Raw genomic sequence first — 16,737 nt, forward strand, 5'->3', positions numbered from 1 at the left:
CGCTTAATTACTTCACACTTAAATTCCTTCACTACGCCTCACAGGACCATTTGCCACGTAGAAGACGCCATTCCATGCTAAAAAGACAGCGCGAGTGCGAAAAAATCCACCACAAGCTACCGCCGAGCGCATACTATAGCATACAACACGGGCGTTCGCCCAAGCCAGCATACCAACTGCCCATAGATGGCGCCACTGCCTACGCAATGGCGGCGCCCATGAAAAAAAAAACGGTCTATAGCGCAGCTGGCCAGCTACCACGTCCTAGATGCTCCGGTGACCCAGAACCGGATCACAAATTCAAAACAGTACATAGATTCAGTTGCACGGTAAACGAAACTCAGGTGGTAAAAAAAAAAAAAAAGATCCGGAGTCCCCCTACTATACGGCGTGCGTGATAATGAAATCGCGGTTCTCGCTCGTATAAGCCACAGATGCTAATTAATTTTAATCTATAGGCTTCTCACTCGTATTATGATAATCGTCACCAGCTTACCCCTCCACTCCGAAATTGTTGTCCGGTTGTCCAGAAACTGTACCGGTCTGCCCTGCCATCAATCTGCATCGTTAAGCGCGGGCTTCTCTCTCCCTCGCCAATGCGCTTCTGCGTCGCGTATAGTCCCTTGTTAGCATATGCCCACTCGTGCTGACGTTCGTACATATGCGTAAACGCTGACGGCAACGCAATATTTATTATCGCAATGCAACAAGCTTCGCGATGCACTTGCGAGAGAGAGAGAAAAAAAATATAACGAAGTTCCATGTCGCGAACGCCACAATGCCCTTTGTCGAGTCGCCGCACATTGTTGACGCGTACACAAATGCGCCTTCGCGCGTTATATTGGGACGCTTGTTAGCATACCGCCTCATGCAGAGCATGAGCCGGCGGCAAGTGCGAGCGCGCGCGTGCAAATGCCACATCGCCGGTGCAAAGCGCCGTTTACGGATCGCGGCATTTAAAAAAAAAAGAACAAAACTAAAGATGCGCAGTAACCATCGGCGATTATTATTGTCCATGTGAGCGCGAACAGCCGAACGCTTGTGGAAAGCTACTCGCTTCATTAAATGACTAATGCGCTAAAGGCGTATATTTGTTGCAATGGGGACATTAGGGTGTAAAAAAGAAAACTGGACATTCACCTTAGCCTCCTACGCTAAAGAGGATAAAGGCGAAAGCCTCCGCGGTCACGAGATATTCATTAAATTACGTGACATTCTCATTCGAATGCGTTGTTACTTTTTATTACGCTTTTTATCCCACCAAAGGTCGTGGGTCCGAGGGCCTTAATTAAGGTAGAGTTAATTAGGGCCCTCGATCCCACGACCCTCGTTGGTGCCACCATGGTGGCACCATGACATGGTGGCAACATGAATTTTGGTGCCACAACGCCGCACATCGGATATTTCTACCCATGAGCCATCTAAGGCTTTCGCCTTAGAAATTGGGGGTTTTACGTGCCCGAACAACGACGTGATTGTGACGCGCCTCACTAACTAGTGAGCCTCACTCCGGATTAATTTTGATCACCTGGGGTTATCGAACGCGCACCTAAAGCCAAGTACGCGAGCGTTTTTTTTTTTTCTTTTTTTTTTTTTTGCATTTCGCCCCCATCGAAATGCGACCGCCGCTGCCGGGATCGAATCTGCGACCTCGGGCTCAGCAGCGCGATGCCATAGCCCCCTAAGCTAACCACGGAAGGTGAGGATAGTCAGGTAGCGTTCGCCATTTCAGTGTCTGATTTCAGTAAAGAACAGAGGCGTTAACCAACACATCTGTAGCGGTAGTAAAGGTGACTATATACATACAAGCCGATGTGTAACACCGTCGAACCCGGACATATCGACCCCCATATAACGAATTATTGTGTATAACGAACATCTGTAAAATGCCCTTAAAATTTTTGTATTAAATTTTTATTTTACATATCGAATTACATATGCAGTCAAACCTGGCTATATCGAATCTGAAGGGAATCACAAAAAAAGTTCGATATATAGGTAATTCGACATATGAAATAAACCTTTAATACAAAAATTTTCAAGGAGATTTTACAGCTATTCGATATACGCAATAATTCGTTATATGTGGTTTCGATATATCCGGGTTAGACTGCACGCGCGTTGTCTCGCGCCACGCGAGCGCCAGCGTGGACGGAGAATGTCGCCTCTAAACCTTCAGGCGACCCGAAGCTGTCGTGCGACAGCACGTGCGTCTCAAAAAAGCTATGAAAAGTTGGCATTTGGCGACAAGCACGACTCGCAACTCGTTTGCGGGAGAGCACGCGTGCTTTTGCATCGGCGCCTTCGTATCGGCGGTGAACGTTCGACCACCAGACCACCCGATCACCGCGATCCCACCCTTTTTCATTTCGGGCTACACACATAACGTCAAGAAGGCCTTTCAAGTGAACGGCGTTCTTAGCCTCACGTTTACCGCTATCGATTATAGGTATGCGCTAACTGCTCTTGTCCGATCAAGGAGAAGTGGCAGTGCATTTTTTTGCCCGCGATGAGCTCCGCCCAAGAGGCTAACTAACTAACTAACTAACTAACTAACTAACTAACTAACTAACTAACTAACTAACTAACTAACTAACTAACTAACTAACTAACTAACTAACTAACTAACTAACTAACTAACTAACTAACTAACTAACTAACTAACTAACTAACTAACTAACTAACTAACTAACTAACTAAAGAACGAACAAACGAACTAATTAACCAACCAAGTCGCACACTCTAATAGTACAGTTTGACCTTCCCTTTTTTAAGTTTCTTTTAACTGACATAGCTTCCGTGCAGGTGAAGCTCCAGCCTTCACTTTACACCGCCGCCGTATTTTCTTGCCATCAGAGATGGGACGCCAAACACGCTTAAAAAAAAAAAAAATAAAAAAAATCGGGGCATAACATTATCTCAAAAGATACCGGGACTTTATGTACAATTATTTACAGGCGATTAGGTACAGGTGAACTGGTTTATACTAGGCCGAGCCTACATCCATCCTTCGCACTGATCGTATGCAGCTGATAGTTGACAAGAACTTTATTGAAAGGTCCTGAGGAAAAAAATATTGGGGGAGCCGAAGGCACCCCAATCAAGTTGATCGTATGCAGACGAAGATATTATTCTTCTTGGGTGGTGTTTGCCAGCCAACCTTACCAAACGTAACCATTAATTCGCCCAACGATAATTCCCCAATTATGGTCCAGATAAAGTTCTAATGTGTGCCAATGTGCGAGAACGAGCAGCACTGTATACAGTCTAAACCCGCATATATGGAACCCACAAATAACGAATTATTGTGTACAACGAACAGCAGTAAAATCCCCATTGAAAGTTTTTACGTAGGATTTTAATTTTATATATCGAATTACCCCTATATCGAACTTTTTTGTGATCTCCTTCAGATTCGATATATCCAGGTTCGACTTATACACGCATTTTTACGGCATTCTCGAGTAGCGCACATTCGCCGTTGCGATGCTGGCAAGGAGGGGGGGGGGGGGGGGGGGGGGGGCTTCGTCGTGGTTTTCAAACCGCGATTATAGTTCAGCACCGTATACATATATAGAGCCAGTCGAGAATGCGCGCGTTGTTCAGATATAGTTCACGAACATCGCAGTGCGTCAGGCGCTTCGATTTACGCAAACACGGAGACCACGTATATAGCGATCCCTCGTTTTATGCAAATGGTATTTGTTTGAACTGCCGCGTGCAAGTGGCAGCCTGGACTGCCATTTCATCCCACGCATGCGTCAGCATCTGGTGACGATAATTCGGAGAAATCAACACGCGTTGCTCGGTTTGGGTAGATGCCAGCGCCTGTTTGACGCCTACGCGTGCCTTTATAAGTTATCCCGTCGATCTAAATAAGTCAAATCACGGAAAGTATACGTACACGTGTATAGAAATCGCCACTAACTGTTTTTTTCTTTGTCTTCTTTTCTTTACTAAGAACGACACAACGAGAGCAACTGGAAGCAAACTATTCAAGTGTTCACCCAGCGAATCGCAAGATCGTGGCGCTTGGCTATTGGCAGTGAACATGGGCTGAACATTTTAGCCATTAACTCGCGGGTTAATCGACCATGATCGACCAGGCGCGATTGTTCCTTAACCTCGTCAAATCAGCTGGACAAGCTACGTCAGTTAAACACTCGAGTGATGCGATAATTTCAAATTCTGTCAACATCGGCGGGTTTTTGTGTTCCGACAAATGCTATTCTACCGCTGTAGATAGTCGATCGAATGCAGTTATATCTGCTAAATTATGGCTATTTTTATAACACGCTTCTAGAATGTAATGATGGAAACCGCCCACATAAGGTGCCGGTTGAAAGATAACAGGCTGCTTATATTGTTGCTGTTGACTGTGCACTCTTATCCTCGTTCCACATAGAATCCAGGGAGGTTCATCAATCTCGAGTGGCACATTCCATGCGCAGCGCTAGCGAACACGGACTTTTTGTGAGACTCGATCCTCATCGACGCCTGTATCAACAGCGTACTGTTCGCGGTATTACAGCAGGACAGACTGGCTATAATCCAAAACATGCAGATCTAGCGTTCTCCCATATGTCACGAATGTAATCACCACGACTGATTACAATAACTTAATTCATCGAAGGTTGGTTATTAATAATCCACGCCAAAGCAATGTCACTGAGCCCTTAGGCCGAATTTTGTAAGGAGCCGTTTCGTTTACCACTTGTTTTCACCCTTTGCCGTCTTCTCGGATGGCGCGGCTATCGCTGCAATCGTGCCCTCGTTGCGATGGATAAGGAAAAACATTCCGACAGAACCGATCCCACCATGAATGTCGACGTCAATGCGATTACCATTAAAGTAATGTGGCGACACTGTATTGTCACGCAGTAGTGACGGTAAAGAAAGCAGTCGCAAAACTGTGTACGACGAAACTGGTTGTTTATTGGGCGAACCTGTGCCCACAAAAGCAAGCTACACTCAAAGCACAACGATAGCGGCGAACACAGTCGGCGATCGTCGAAAATCTGCTGAACGGCGAAACGCGTCGGCTTTTATACATGAGTCGTCGAATGTTCCAGATTATTCCCTGGTGCCCGCGTGTCTTCCAGAAAGTTCTAGACAATTCGCGTCGGTCATACAATCCGATAACATAAGCTTCGGTGAAAACAGGCAACGGAAAGAAGCATCGATAACGTTCTAGAAACTTCCAATACAGGCGCGTCCTGCGCCGAGCGATAACGTTTAACGTTTGTTAGCCGATGGAAAGCGGCCACCGGTGAAAGATAAACATGTACACGTGTTAGTATTGCCGTCGCCGAAACGCGTCTTGTACTGCAGCCGGCTCTTGCAGTTCCTTCTGACACGCTGCGCTCTCTAGCGGCGCCGCCGCAAAGTTACCGCATAGCCTCCGTGATACGTGGCACACTGGTGCACGTGGACTCTGAGAATTGCTCCCGCGTCGGGCTGCTGTGCTCGAGGAAACCGTGTGAAGGGGGTTCGATTGCGCCCAGCATTAGAGACATTTTAAAACACTTTTTTGTTTCTTCGGAAAGTGGCGTGAAAGAGGTTAGATACGGACTTACATACATACATGCATACACATACATACGGCAAAGGGGGTGAAGTTCCCCTAGTATGCTAGTCGCGTAAAAAAGAAAAGTCGAAAATTTGAGTCGATGGTTACAAAACGAGGCTCCCGGTGCCAACTACGTTTTGCGCAATTCTTAGCCGCATTTACGTAAAACCATCATGAATGTGTCGCGTCGGCTCGACGCAAGCGGTAGCGTGTCGGTTCGGGTCGACAATATTGAGACAACCCACCTGCATTTGGTGCGTCGATTCGTTAGATAGATAGATAGATAGATAGATAGATAGATAGATAGATAGATAGATAGATAGATAGATAGATAGATAGATAGATAGATAGATAGATAGATAGAACACTCGCGGTGCGTTGAGGCAGGAGAGAGCATCCAGCCTACACTAAGGCCAGCCGACTTCATAAACTGCAGCGATGCCAGCGTTATTTTCTGAGCCCGCGACGAATGTGGACATAAACTGAGAACCTTTATATACTTAACAATCCAACCGGTGTAGCACAATCCGAAGATAGTCAAGGCCGCCGTCGCAACAAGGACAAAAACGCGTGAGGGTGTTTGTCTCCGCGCAGCTGCGCGATCCACATATGATGCGTCTGCCATTTCAACGAGCAGCGAGCTAGCATTCTCTGAGAAGGCGTAAAACGCGTACGCGAAAGCGGCGGGGGGAAGAGCCTACCTGCACTTTTGCCTAGAGAGAATCACGCGTTACCTTCATGCAAATCAAGCTCGCGCGTTCCCATTCCATCGACTCGAGTACCCTCTTATACATAAAGCATCTGCGGTATACAATAAAATGTCGGTTTCTGGACGTCAAGGACTCGAACTTTGCAGGATATGGCAAGCGCTCGAGGGTCTGTAACCTCGGTCATACGTATTACCAAATTCAGCGAGGTGTAGATCCCCTTATCTTTCTTCAACACTTTCGGAAAACAGCTGCAAACCGTTTCGCGTGAGCCGTACGCGTTGAAGCGTACGGCTCACGCAATTTTTAATCGGGAAACAAAATTACTTTGTATTAAAGGTGGTGTTCGATTAATACGGTTAATATATTTTTTTTACACTCTTAAAAAAAGTTTGCATCCTTTGGGGCTTATCTTGTCCCACAACGATAACTGTCATCCGCGTCACTTGTGTTTCCTTTCTTGAGAATACTAAGTCGCTCGGATAACGCGCACGCCATTCGTGACTTGGAAGTACCGGGTGCGCAGCGTTAAAGAAAGGAAATGCGAGCAAGATACAACTATACAACTATACGTATATATGGAACAATACAGCGTCACTTTCAAAGCACCACTGCAACGCGCACTCTTAAAGAAAGCTTTCACCCTTTGGGGGCTTATCTTGTCACACACCTGTAATCGTCGTCTAAGCCCCTAAAGGGTGCAAACTTTTTTTTAAGAGTGAGCATTGCAGCGGTGCTTTGAAAATGACGCTGTATAGTTAGTTTAGTTGCCCATAGGTGACGCGACAATCTGCAAACCACCTCGCACTTTTCGCCCTCAATCACCTTGTCCGGATTCTTAAGAACGGTGCCTATACTGGGGACTTTTTCACCTGATACTGATGGAAGAGCTTTGCTTAGCATGCAGTTTCCTGCAAAAAAAAAATTACTGCAGGGAACTCATTCGCTAGTGTCTACAGACCTGCATGCGTGGCGGTTCAGCTAGCACGGGATTCGTGGTTAGTATATCAGTCTGTCTAAATCTCGCCTGTCCTGAAACGGTCCTAGTGCCTTTGCATATTGCTCATTTCCCGCAAACCATGGCGCCATAAGATCAACACTTAGCAATGTGTCTGCTCGTGCGCAAAGCATTCATGTCATCTGCGTTTATAAATACAGGATTGCTTCAGCGTTGCACGCAGATAACGGCTGATAAAGCGAAGTAAATAAACCCGCAAGAATATCTGAAGCTACAAGCACGAAGGTCATAGACATCCACGGTACTAACCATAATTTCCACTCTACCTGAACGAACGCAGGCCCAGAATTCCGTCTAGTAATTTTATTACAGGATACCATGTTGCTTACCCCACCGAAAGGACTCCAATACCTTTAGCTACAACCTGTCGGCGAATATCTTTCTATGCGCATTCTCGAACACAGAATAAGTACAGGTGCTGAATCTGCGTGCATACAGCAGACTATGTATTCGAAAAAACATCAAAAAACGAAAAAAAGAGCAATAGAAAGCAATAAGAGCAATGTAGAGCCATTTTCATTTCCATACTAGCAATCCAACACTCCCCCCCCCCTCCCTCCCCCATTTTCAGCCTTTGGTTAAAATGACGTACGCCATGATTAAAAAAAAACAAAAAAACGCGTCCACTTTCCCGAGAAACGCAAGTGTTGTTTGCACAGAAGCTTCTGGAATGCGTCGTTTTGCGCCTTGCAGATTTTGCGGAAATATAGCTGATTTTTCTTGTTGTTGTTGTGATATATTAGTTGCTAGAAAGCGTTGTTAATATTCAATCTCACTCACCCTGCTCGCAGCTGCGAAAGCTATGTGATGCGTCAACCAACCAGAACAGAGAGAACCGAGAAGCAGCGTTCTTCCATTGGTCCCTTTATTCGACGCCTGCTAAACGAAGTTCACGGGAGGATCAGCGGCTCACAATGGTCGAGCCGTCCTCCTTTTATTGCGATACCAGTGAGACGGACACTCTAGGCGAGTTTTCGCCGTCGCCGTGATGTTCAGTATAATGTCCAAGCGTGATAGGATCCGCATCAACACCACCTAGAACAGTTTCTGATATTATGTTGGCCGGATGCGGTGGGCGCGAGGAAAAGCGCGCGAGGCTGGGCCGAGCGGCTTGATTGCGGCTTGAGGTGACTTGACGCGCGCCGTGTTACTGCGCGCGCAGCGCCGCGTCTGCTCCGCCAGCTCGGCCGTGGCAGCGCAGGCTGTCCGCGCGGCTCGCGCGCCCTATCTTGGAGGTAATATGCAGCGGGTGCAAAGAGAGGCGAGCCGAGATGGCTGTTGGCTTCGTGCTCGCTGTGTTCCCGAGCGCCAAGTTTTAGATGTCCCGTAATCTCAAGTTTCGGAGACGCGTTGAATCGAGGAGCGCTCGCTCCCTGCTGCCGGCACTCTTCATCGCGCCGGCGTTGTGACAGCGAGTGCTCGCAGTAACCGAGCGATATCTGTATTCGTTTGCTTGGACACGCGTGAAACCATACTTGTTTGATTTAATTAGGGAGCGCATGTCTACTGGCAACTTAAACGCCCGATAAAACTACGCACCTTATTTCGTGTAGTTATCTAATATTTTTTTTGCTATCGCCAGCAATGCTTCGCCTTTCGGATGGAAATTTGACTCTCTTTCTGAAATACGCAGCGGGTTCTTGTTACTGATTGGCTGACGCAGACTCGAGTATAAAGATGCACTAACGTGTCCATGTTTCCGTTTGTTCTGCATTCTTGGAACACGCGAAGGTTGAAGCAGCTGTGATGAGATATATGTTCGCCTACAGTGAAATTATTGTTGTATATTTACGTCTCTCGCAGAATAGCGTGCACGAACTCGTCAATGCTCAGGAGTGGCTGGGAACGAAGAGTTACAAGGCATCGAGTGAATGACCTGACGGACACTGAAAAATCCCTACGGTCACATAAAACCTCCCGTCACTTAACAAAACGATCCTTTCCTTTTCACTCTCCGCCTCTTTCTCTTATTATTTGGTACTGTTCCTTATAATAATTTCTTTGCCTAGTACCTGTGTGCAGGCGTTCGACACACGTACTTATTATAATGAAAATACTACACACATCGCGCCAGCAATGAAGTCGACCATGATGTCCAGGGTTCGATTCTCGGTCCTAGCTTTCTGCACTCCGTTTGAACAGAATGTGGACATGCCGCTGTTCCTTTAATTCGATTCGCTTCGCAGCCGCAGGCCGTCAAAATTATTCTAGAGGTCGTCACCACGGTGTCTAATGGCGTCGCTTCCCCATCGGTCAATCAGCTTGCATTCCGCCCGTCTCACCTGTCAGTTTTTCGCGCTCTTCGTGATACATCCGCACTGTGACGTTACGTCACCATCGAACGCGCTTGTCTGACAGGTTGAGAAAGCAACGTCACTTTACAAAAAAGAAAAAAAGAAGAACTTCGTTATACTCAGTAATTTATTTCGCGGTAGTTGATTCCGGAAAATAATGACTCACGATTTCGCACGCAGTTTTTTTTTTTTTTAGTTATAGAAGCGGGGACAAAATGATGAGGCTTCGACTTTTTTGTTTTTTTTAGAAAGCTGACCATCAATTTTTGATACTGCTTCGTACTGTAGGACGGTTTATGCACGCTGAAACTTTAGCAATGCAAAGAGATTGAAAAACAAAGCGACAAAAAAAAAAAAAACGGGCGAAATAGCTTAAATTCAATCCATGCAGTGAGACCATCGATGCGAACTTCAAACCAGAATATTTTCCTTAATTGTTTTGTACGTCCTCGCAACGTATGTAGTTGCTACGCGGTTAAAAATGCCTAGCACACTGGCATTAGCGCTTCCTTTGCGCTGTCACACTGTGGATCCGTCATTGCCAGGCTACTGTGCTTTTTTCACAACATTTCTTTTTTTTTTACTTTTTTTTAGAGCAAGCAGCGGCGACGCGCAGGCGGCGACATATAACTAAACATCTCTCAGTGCAGTGTCATCCATTTCGCCTCAGGACTGAATAGTTAAAGCGCGGGACCAACTATGTAGTTTGCGGAAGAGAGGAGCTATAGTATCTCGTTTGCGACATAGTAACAGTTAGTAAATGCCTCGGCGCATGCGCACTGGCCCTCCGCTGCTCGAGTGTTCGCCGAGCAGTCGTCGCTTCTGCGAGAACAAACAAATACGTCGCTCGAAGAACGGAGGGGACGCTGTGTACGCCGTTCGAAGCTTGGTTCGCGTTCAAGTGAAACAAATGTTTCTGTACGAACTTAAATGTTTCTGCATAACTTAAAAGCTTCGCTTCGGTTAGCACATTTGTTTTAACTTTAATCGCCGCTCTCGCATCGACGTCGAATGCAGTTTGCAATACCTCCATGTCGGAGGAACGCTGTAAATAGCGTAATCAAAGGACAGGATTGAAACAGAAGTAAAGAGAGAGAGAGAGAGAGAGAAAGAGAGAGAGAGAGACACCGCACGAGATGTCGCGAGTCCACCGAAACGACATGCTCTGTCACTTTATTTTTCTGCTGTGCGCAGATCGGAGAGCGAATGTGACAAATGTCGACCCGCGTGTGTTTGGTTGCGTTACCTCTCTTCGTAAACAAGTACAGCTGTAAGCAAACGTTTCAAAGAAATAAACGAGTAAAAGTAACAAGTTAGGCGGCACGAAACATCGCGACTGCTAACGCTGACGCCTGTCGCAATTATGCTCGACGGCGCCTTCGTATGGAAAACTGCCGTCACCTAACCGCTGCACTTTTATTTTCTGCCCCTCGCTTTTTTGGCGATAACCTATGAGTCACGCAGTAGCGCACGGTCACGTGGTTTCCGCCTACAAAATGACGAGGTCCGACGGACCAGCCAGAGGAGTACTTAAATTTCATTTTCAAGCTTTTTTTTTGCGTTAAATGAACATCTTGTTCGTCTAAACCATGGAAAAGATACTGGCAAGCCTCGAGTGCAATAAATAATTTACTATAATAGCTTTCTATGAACCTGTTTCGGTTTAGTTTCCCCAGGAGGTTCGTGTGGTCGTGACGTCACGACGTGGAAGGTGGTCACGTGGGAGCAGACAATCGTGACGTTTTCGCATTCGCTCCGGTTATCGCACCTGCTATGCTGCTATTCATTGCACGGTCCTACGCGGCAGCAAAACTGACCACAGAGAGAGCCGGGGCAAGGGCCCGAAAGTCATGACGTCCTGCTCCCACGTGACCTCCTTCTGCGTCATGACGTCAGGACAGATACAATTCCTCGGGGACACGAAACTGGTTCGTAGAAAAGATATTACGGTAAATTTTTAGGGTGCGGTGAGGCTTGCCAGAGAATTTTCTGCGGGATTCGAGGTTCAAGCTCTTGACGCAAAAAATTGAAAAGTCGCAAATTTCATGTGAGAGCTCCTTTAATCAAGACGTTCGGAAGAGAAAGAGAGAGAATTAGCTTTCTCTGAGAAAACAGCGAAGATGACCTGTCACCTTTCAGTATTGAGATTCAGCGTTTTCCCAGAAAGGCCATGCGCGATAACTAGAACACGTCAAGATGCCTGAACGGGCAAAAAAAAAAAAAAAAAAAAAGGGGGGGGGGGGGGAAGAAAAAAGAAATTAACACGACCCGGCCTCTACCGCGGTTTCTCGCACGACTGCGATATTTACTATTTCATATTGATTGAGCCTATCTGCTGTACCCGACAACTGCGTTGTTTGCGTGCGCTCAGTGTCGGATGTAGCCGTTTTATCAGAGCATGCTCACGTCCGTGGCCTAAACGTATGCGCCCTACGGGCATTATTGACCTAAAAAAAAAGAAAAAGAACAAACGCTCACGCAGCGCGGCTTCTGCGGAGTAGGCTTAATTTCTACGGATCTTGGCCGCACAGTATGCGAACGAGCATATTAACGTAACTTCGAAAAGATGCGTTCCAATCCTGGATTTGTAGAAATTCAGCTGCCTGAAAAAATATATTCGTCCAACATTGTCGAGGACACCCCATTCGGGTCAGGGACCTCTTCCGGTTACGGCTTTGACTAAATATGGTGGTCGTACGGCCAAATAAAGCGCTCTGGTTCAGCATCAGCTGTGGAAAACACGCTAGTGCTAAAGTATGAAGAAAGCCTGAAACTCGCTCGGTGAAAGCGTGTCTTGTGGGATCGCAACCTGCCAAGGTTGTTCAGCCGCAATCGTGTTTTGCTACTGAGCACGAGGTCGGGCGTTCGATTCCCGGTTGTGACGGCAGTAGCATTTTCATCGGGAAGGCGAAATGCAAGAAATGCTCGTGCATCGGCCTTTGAGTGGAAATCAAAGGAGCTTATGGAGTTAAAACTATCGGAATTAGCCCTCCAGTACTGTGTTGAAATCAATCAATCAATCAATCAATCAATCAATCAATCAATCAATCAATCAATCAATCAATGTTACCACCGGGCCATCACGCATTAGATTTGCTACGTGCACGCTGAATCGATCGACTGCGCGTGCCGACGTCCTGCATGAAGACAAGTGGCAGCCGCGGAAGCCTATAAAGGGAGTGCTCATCTGACGTCACCGACGCCATCTTATTATACTATTCACAGCTTCCACTGTGCCGCTAGAGAATACGCGGATCGAGGTAAAGCGCAACATTTAGTGTGCTGGCTATACAACAAAATGGCGGCGTCGATGACGTCAGTGCGCGCCCCCTATAGTGATTGGCTTGAGCGGCGCGCCCCTCGTCTGAAGGGAACTCGTGATCCAGCGTAGAAGGAAAGCGTGAAATGGAATCGAGCGAAATGTATCGCTGCGGGACATGGCGGCGCAGAATTGCCGAAGGCCGCATATAACTAGGCAAAAATGCAACGCGCCGTCTGGAGTTTCAACCGATGCAGAGTGAAGAGCACAACTTTACTACGCCAGGCTGACGTGGCAGGGGCTGCTGCCGTGTAATGCACGCGGCGAAGGAGTAATATAAGACAAATAAAATAAGAACGGCACGTGGCACAGATTCAATCATAAAAAGAAGGCGCACTCATAACCCCAGCCGCGCAAGTTAAGTTTACTCCGCATTTCAAAACCGGTCGTAATGGCGAGCCTTTCCCTAACCGGCAACTGCGGAACTCGTCGTCCAATTGAAAAATACATATAAAGGCAGCATAAACTTTTCTTTCTTCCCTTATTTCTCCGAGCGAACGAAATAATTGGCTACCAAGCAGTACAGTTGACCAAATCATGTCTTGACTAAAGACAAAAGGATGAACCTTTCTGTTATTTCCTTCTTCTTGTTCTTCTAACGTACAACTAGCTCTCCAAGAGCGCAGTGCTTCAGATATCTTAACCAGCGACGCTCGGGCAATTCCGTCGCTGCTAAACTAGAAATTTATTGCTCTTCGAGAACCGTGCCTCTTACAAGCATTCGGAGCTTGGACGTGGCCTGAATGAAACGCATACGCCGAACGTGCCTAAATATATACTTCTGATGACTATATCTCGCGACAGGACGCTAAGCGAAGACAGGTTCTGTAACAGGTTGTTAAAAAGTCACGGCTGCAGGAGGGATGGGAGACACGTGTAACAGGAGACCATAAGTGGCGAGAAACAAATGCCAAGAAGAAAAGAGTGCACTTGGAAAATTGCGCAGTCGGATGCATTTCTTGCTTTATTCTTGGCCCAGGGGCCACTATATCCTACTCTGCCTTCTAGTGGTTATCTGCCCCCGGTTATAGGATATACCATCTTATAATGTTTCCTTGCTGGTTTCCCAGGGTCCGTTTAATTATTATTTGATACGGTTTTGACTGACAAGCAGCGCGTTGCGACATTTGCCGTGAATAATAACTTCCTCGACGGCGTGGATACTTTTGAAGCTGGAGCAGACGTCTGGATAGTTATTAACTTATTATTATTCTTTGCTATCAGAGCGGCTAAAAAAGGATATCTCATCTTAACGTGAGGACATAGGGAGGCACTGGATTCAATTACTTTCGTTTCGATTCTTGGGAGAGTAGGCTTGGCCAGACAGAGAGAGGGATATAAGGAAGGCAGGCATGTTAACCAGTCAAGAGTCCGGTTGGCTACCCTAGGCTGGCGGAAGGGGAAGAGGAAGAAGGGAGAGCGAGAGGTATAGAGACGTGCACGGACAGTACTACAGAGTCAAAGGCGCTCGTACAAACCAGACGTTCCCAGAAAGCACCAAAGGGCCTTCAGTGCCTTCAAAAGCCTCTATCTTAGCTGAACGCTATCAAAACGAATGAAAAATCGTTGTACATTTATGAAGAGGCCCTGAACCACCGTTTATCAAAGTCAAGGAATGCATTTGAAGTTAAAATAGACTGTTTCAGAAATACCTTGCCGCGAAAAAGTACTTGAATGCGTTCAGCAGAAGCCGATGTTATTGTCAATCAAACATGCCCTAAGCGCTGCTTCCGCTCCGTGTTCAAAATGACTTGCACTACGGCGGGGCGTGCCCTCGACGCTCCGCCTACAGAACGTCACCGTGGTGCGCAGTTCAAACCTGATTTTGGACGTTCCCGTAGATGCCCCTATACCTCCGATTTTGGCGCTTACGACGCGCCAAGTTAACGCGGTTGTCCTCAGAGAGCCGCAGTGTGCTCAGCTAGCGGGTCCGTCGCGGCACCTCGTGGCGGCCGCGGTATCTACGCTAGGTTTAATCCAGACCGAAGCTACATACAACTTTATTGCGCATGCGCAACGTTTGCGCACGACAGGGCTTGAGTGCGCGCTCGCGCTAATACGCTACAGTCCGGCTGTGCTGCGTGGTGCGGACCGGCTTTGGCCTGCACCAGCTTGACCGACGAATAGTAGCCACATCCAACCTTGCGCATTTTGGAAGCGCTATCAATAGTTCAATACGAAGCGAAGTCTGCCAAGGCGTCTAACCAGGAATGGCCACGAGGGAGCGCGCGCTGGCAAGCGTGGGTGTGGTCTGACGTTAAGCTTCGCGTGGTTCGAGGTTAGTTGACTGTTCAAAACTAGTCGAAATTAGCAAGACCACACGGCTACGACACCGATAAGCAGGGTGGACCAAGCTTAGTGCCTACGCGGGCGCCTGCAGCCGAGCGTGAGCAGACGATAGTCGGCTTCTTCCGGAAGTGCGTAATTACAATCGAAATTCAAAAGCATATTTTCGCTTACTTCAGCCTGTTTACCAAAAACAGCGTCAATAAATACACACGTCAACAGTAGGAAGAAGCGCACCGATCCAAACACCCTCCTTGATTGATGCCAGCTATATGGCCAATAGCAGCCGCGTATGGGAATCTGCTATATTACGAAATAAAGCGTCCAGGTAATAGTGAGAAGCAGGCTTCTGTTGAAAAGAGAGCGTTTGAGAAAAAGGTGACTTCGCGCTCCGCTTGTGAGCACCACGAGCCACGCACGACTGCAAAATTTGGCTGAGACGTTCACAGCAGCGCTTGCTATCCGCAGATTGTGTTTTTTTTTCACCAAGCCCGACGGGTGCTTTAGAATCCCTCTAAGGGGCCCCTCACCAGGTCTGGCCATTTTGAGCTGACAAGCGCAGTGCACACAATGTGCGCTAACAATCGTGTCTGCTGAGTATTACATCCCTACGCGCCGCGGAAAGTGCTTAAATTTCAAACCAATCGCCATTTTTCCCCTTCTCTTCGCGGGCGCCGCGCTCCCAGCTGGAGAGTCGACGCATTTTTACAAGTGCGCCTACGTACATGGCAGTGCTGTGACGTCACTCGCAGTGACACGTGACTACGAGAATTATTTAAGGCAACATCAGTTATTTGTTTGTTCTGAACGTTGCTTCAATAGACCAGATAAAGTTTAGATAATTATTAAAATATACAAACCTAATGCCTGCGGGTTCTTATTTTACTTCGTATCGTATCAAGAGAGATGTACTTCCGTTTTGTCTGCTCGTTCTCAAGCTTGCGCGCAGAGAACGAAACTATGTAATTTTCTGCCGTGTTCTAACGCCGCGATCGTGCTCTTTCGTCCTGTCGCGCGCCTGCCACTGACTTATACCTCTAACCAGGTGTTCTCGTGCAGAGCGCGTAAAATCGTCCGCTGCGTGAAACAAGACAACCGCTACAGCTCGCGCGCGAGACCGTCACCGGAAGTGCGCCACTCAGCAAAAACGCGAGAGAGAGAGAAAAAAAAGGAAGAGGAAGGCGGGGCCCGTGACGTATTCGCCACGCGATCCTCCAGTATGGGAGAACGCAGGGAAGGAATTTCGCTTGCGGAGGCGAGACGGGGAAAGTGGAGAGAGTGACCATGTTGGCGGGGACGCTCTCTGCTACTAACGAACTAATTTGAAAAATTCTTGCGGTAGAACACTCCTTAGAGGACACGTAACGACTTACAGCGCATAACTAATATTTGCTATGTGGCCTGGTGAGGGGCCCTTTAAAATAAAACTTTATTTCAGTAATTCCTAGCTTCACAGGGACAGGGAAATACATTTTCTCAACGTCTACTGAATCAATTTTGAGGAGGTTTGTCGCTTTGAAGATAAAAAAAAAAGAAGTTAATGT

The 16,737-nt window shown here is 47.2% G+C and overlaps 1 protein-coding gene across 4 annotated transcripts in view; it reads right to left on the reverse strand.

The window, feature by feature from the left end:
* Positions 1–16,737, reverse strand: part of LOC119466368 (forkhead box protein P2-like) — a 402,756-nt gene that overhangs the window by 129,470 nt on the left and 256,549 nt on the right. The window lies entirely within an intron of this gene.

This window comes from Dermacentor silvarum, chromosome 10 (genome assembly GCF_013339745.2).
Source record: "Dermacentor silvarum isolate Dsil-2018 chromosome 10, BIME_Dsil_1.4, whole genome shotgun sequence".
In the NCBI taxonomy this organism is placed as follows: domain Eukaryota; kingdom Metazoa; phylum Arthropoda; class Arachnida; order Ixodida; family Ixodidae; genus Dermacentor; species Dermacentor silvarum.